This window comes from Egretta garzetta, unplaced genomic scaffold, assembly GCF_000687185.1.
Source record: "Egretta garzetta isolate BGI_Z169 unplaced genomic scaffold, ASM68718v1 scaffold975, whole genome shotgun sequence".
NCBI classification, from domain to species: domain Eukaryota; kingdom Metazoa; phylum Chordata; class Aves; order Pelecaniformes; family Ardeidae; genus Egretta; species Egretta garzetta.
This window is the reverse complement of record NW_009259633.1, coordinates 187,270-191,986: the sequence shown is the minus strand read 5'-3', so window position 1 is coordinate 191,986 and position 4,717 is coordinate 187,270. Positions and strand designations below refer to the sequence as shown.

General features: G+C 55.4%; 1 protein-coding gene across 1 annotated transcript in view; it reads right to left on the bottom strand.

Moving 5' to 3' along the window:
* Positions 1–4,717, bottom strand: part of MAP1A (microtubule associated protein 1A) — a 58,892-nt gene that overhangs the window by 15,433 nt on the left and 38,742 nt on the right. The window lies entirely within an intron of this gene.

The window sequence follows — 4,717 nt, the reverse complement described above, 5'->3', positions numbered from 1 at the left end:
CTCGGGCAGCCCGGGGCGGCCGGGCCTCTCGTCCCGGGCTCAGGCTGTGGGGGCAGCAGCGGCTGGCAGACGGGAGGCAGGAATGGCGACGGGCCCGACGTGGGCGGAGGATTAAGGGGCTGAAATATTTTCACAGGAGGCGAGGCTGAGCGCACCAAGACTGTTTAGGCTGGGAAGAGAAGGCTTGGGGCAGGGGCGAGGGATCTTATCAATAGGTATAAATACCTGACGGGAGGGAATGAAGGGGATGAAGTCAGCCTCTCATCTCAGCAGTGCCCAGTGACAGGACAAGACGCACGAATTAAGACTCGTGCAGTTCCATCTGAACACAAGAAAATGCTTGTTTTACTGTGAGGGTGTCAAACACCGGAGGAGGTTGTACCAAGAGGCTGAGGAGTATCCATCCTTGGAGCTACGCAAAACCCAGCTGGACACAGTCCTGGGAAACCTGCCCGTGCCGACCCTTCCTGAGCAGCTGGGATGGGACCGGACGATCCCAAGAGGTCCCTTCCAACCTCCGATTCAGTGCTTCTGTGACTGCGAAGCCTGCAGCCATCCAGAGCTTTGCTCCTGACCTGTGCTGGGCAGATTCGCCTTCTCCAGCAGCTGGGTCTCAGGAGGAGAGGCGCAGGAGCACGGACATACAGACAGGCCGTTTCCAGACACACCAAATCACTGCACACACACGCACGCCCAAACCCCAAACCATTCTTCAGCTTAATTCAGAGATAAGCAGACCAGCAGGCAAGCCCCAGGCTGAACGGCAAACTGCGAGCGAGAGGGCAACAGGGCGCTCCAGCCCGGCCGAGCGCTCCCCGCCCGGCTCACAGCCGCGGGTGCCTCCCCCAGCTCAGGGGCAGCAGCACCCCTGCACGCGGGAGGGGAAGCGCTGGGCTGAGGGGACGCCCAGCACCCCAGAGCCTCTGCACCCCGGTGCTCGTCAGCCCGCAGAGCCCCTTGCTGGCCACCCCCTCTGTACAGCCCCGCAGAAGCAGCTGCCAGGATGAAGGATTTAAACACGCAGCCTGCGGCGTCCTCCTTACTAACAAAACCTGCGTGCAGCAGGAACACGCAGCAGTGCGGCTGACGCTGGAGACACGGTGACTCAAGGCACGCTGTCCAGATCATTTCCAGATATTTGTCCCTACCAGAGCCCTGTCACAGTGATGCATGCCTGGAAACACCACTGCAAATGGCAGAACACCGTAATTACATTGCCAGTACAAGCAGTACCCTTCTCCGGCTCCCTAAGACTGCTGTCTTCAACCGGCCTGGCACAAACACCCGAGCAGGGCTCCTCGACCGCGGCACTCCAGGTGCATTCCGAGCTCCCTGGCCCCGCTCAGCCCCCTCAAACCACACTCACGAGCTGCTGCATTCAGTGAAACCTCCTCTCCCCCAGTAACGGTGGGAGTAAACTTCATTAACATTGACCTTCTCCTTGCGCATGAATCTTCACTTTGTGCCTCCAGGCACATTCCCATCACTGCAGCCATCGCAATGCCCGCACACTTCCAGGGAACGCTTCTGTCCACCATGTCCCCACCATGGCAGAAAGCCCCCCCCATCTCTACCATCCACTCCTCGAGAGCATAGCGCCTCCAGTCCCTCGTGGCCACTGCCACCCGTCCCTGAAACTCTTCCAGTTCTGCTGCGGCTGCTAGGATGTGTAGGAGCAGAAGTACGGAGACAAGAAGGGGCACAGAAAATTCATTATTGTGTTCTTGGTATTATTCCCCATCCTATTTTTTTATGCATCATAACACAGCCTGACACTGGCTTTGCACCAAATAAGGATTTGGAAGGTTTGATTTTTCTGTTGTGCTTGATTTTGTATTTCTTGACAATGAATTTAATGGGACATCATGATGATGTTCAATTCAGCTGCAGAAGTTCTTCACAGTCTTTCCTAGAGATAAGTAACTGAGTAATCTACAACCTTAGCCACCTCCATGTTCATTCCCGCCCCTTTCCTTGTCGCTACCGTCTTGATCAGCTTTATATTTAGCAGGAAATCATGAAACCCTTGTATTTTACCTCTGGATTCCCCACAGACTTGACCATATATTTATTTTCCCATTTGCTTTCTGCCCCTTGCGCAGTTTTTGACTGACGGCATTAGTTGCCCTTCACCCACGCAGGGTGCTGACTGTGTAACGTACGTAAAGATTTAATGCACAAATGCACCTCATTCGTGCCCTTACCAGAGCTTCAGAAAACAGACAGGGCCGTTCTCCGCCTGCACAATGATGAGGCAACTCACACCATGCAGGGAGAGCATCACCCTCACCCCGAAGGACCCCGGGGGCACGCCTAGCACTCTCTGCAGGGCAGCCACCTCTTGGAGGGCAGCGGCCAGCACGGTCCGGGGAGGCCTGACACGAACACGTCCCAGAGGTGATGGACAACAGCTTCTCTGGGCAGGGCCAGAGCAACCTCCATGGCTAATCCAAAGGGGGCATTTCAGGGCGTGCAGGCTGCACTCGTGGATTGTTAGTGGGGAGCAAGGAAAAGTCTGTGGTTTTGGGTTTTTTTTAAGAGTATGTGTAGCTTACACACCAGAAAGGCTGAGGGGTGACCTCATCACTGAGGGGTGACCTCATCGCAATCTACACCTTCCTCAAGGGGGGCAGTGGAAGGGGAGAAGCTGACCTCCTCTCTGGTGACCAGTGATAGGACACGAGGAAATGGGACGAAGCTGCATCAGGGGAAGTTCAGACTGGACATTAGGAGAAGGTTCTTCACTGGGAGGGTGGCCAGGCACTGGAACCAGCTCCTCAGGGCACTGGTCACAGCACCAAGCCCATCACCATTCAAGGGGCGTCTGGCTGATGCTCTTGGTCATGTGGTTTAAGTTTCAGCTAGTCCTGTGAGGAACAGGGAGTTGGACTTGGAGATCCTTATGGGTCCCCTCCAACTTGAGATATTCTATGATTATGAGGCCCACTGAGTGTAGAATTAATCTGATTATGGTGGACAATAGCACGTGATGAGCAAAGCCACACAGATTTTGGAGTCAGTGTGAATTAACCACCCCAGGCTGTCTACATGCGCAGAGGGCGAGAGAATGAAGGACCAGACACCGTGGGTTTAGTGATCAGCGCTCACGCAGAGGACTACGCAGGGAGGGCAGTCTGGGCTAAACCAGTGGCAGAGCTCTCGGGGAGCTATGTGACAACAGGGTGCCCAGGAAAGAGATGATCCCAGGCGCAGACAGATGGCCATGGAGGCAGAAAAGGAGGTCACGCTGCCAGTACAGATCCTTGTACACACCTAAAACCCCCTGTGGTTGCATAATAAGTCCTGGGCTGGTCCAAAGGGCTGGCAAGGAGAGCTGCAAGAGCTGCTGCAATCCTTCAGACCATCGAACACCAGAGGTCTTATTATTCTGTTGATCGGAACTGGAAGAAAATGGTTACAACTTGCTGTGCTGAAAACAGAGACCAATTGCCAGGGCAGTGGGACCCAGGCTCTCACTTTTGTAAAAACAGGGTCACCTAGGCCAGGGCACTGCGGCATCACCTTTCAAGGATCTGACCCTGCTGAAGTCAGGCACCATGCTCTGACCGGCACGCCACATTGTCATGAACGTCAGGGCCACAAAGGTGATGAAGGGACGGGCGCATCTCTGGTGAGAGGCGGGCTGAGCTCTGGTGGGAGGAGGGCTGAGTGGTGGGGCTGTTCAGCCTGGAGAAGAGGATGCTCAGGGGAGGGATCCTCCCCATGTTTGCACTGGTCTGGGCTGCAGAGCCCGCAGGTCCCTGCCCTATGGAGGATGGAGGCTGTTCATCTGACCACACAGAAACCGATCCTCTCCCCGCCCAGGGAGCACTCCTTATCCTCACTACCTCCCTTGTCCTGCCCCACACCCTTTGCCTCCTTTGTCCCCAAGATTATTTGGGCTTATGGGCCAGGTTCTACCTGTAAAGCAAACACCAGCAGTACATCGGGAAACCCCCACGGTTTCACAGGCTGGACATGTTATCATGGTACACAAGCCAGAGCAATTAAAAACCGGCTGATGCTCTACTGAAAGAAGTCCACCTCTGAAGACAGTCAAGCTGTGCATAAGGGTTCTCAGAGTGCATATATTTGCATAATTAACGAGCGAGTGCAAGCTGAAAGACTGCCACTTCCTTCGTTCTGAAATGACATCACAGTGCTGAGATGGTAACTGACTCCTTCAGTCCGAGCCACCAACTGCGGCTTCTGCAGTGCCAACGGGAGAAAAAGGATCCAGCCCCCAATGGTGCCCATTCAGAGAAAATAAACAACGCGCTCATTCACAAACACTCCGGGACCGTGCCAAGTGCAGCAAGCTACAGCTCCTTGGCAGGGAGGTTGGAAGCCCGGAGGAGAGGTCCTGCACAGAACTCTGCGCGGGGTCCTGCCTCTTCTCCCACCTGTGCCTCCTGCTAGGATACGGACCTGCCCCTCCGCAGGAGTGAGGAAGCCTGGCGGTGTTAGCAGTGAGGGAGAGGAGCAACCGTGCCCCTGCACGCGGCTGCAGAAGCCCCTTCCTTCAGCACGCGACTCCAACAGCATACGGCTGGTAGGGCCAGCTCTGGCTGTGGAGATTTGGAAGCTCTGCCACCTCGTCAGGTGGGCCCAGGAATTAAAAAATAATCACAAAGACGCTTTGGCAGGCATGCACAAGCCAGCAACTGCGAATCCACCACTCAGCTCCTCCTTGCCTACAGACTGGTGCGCCACAGAA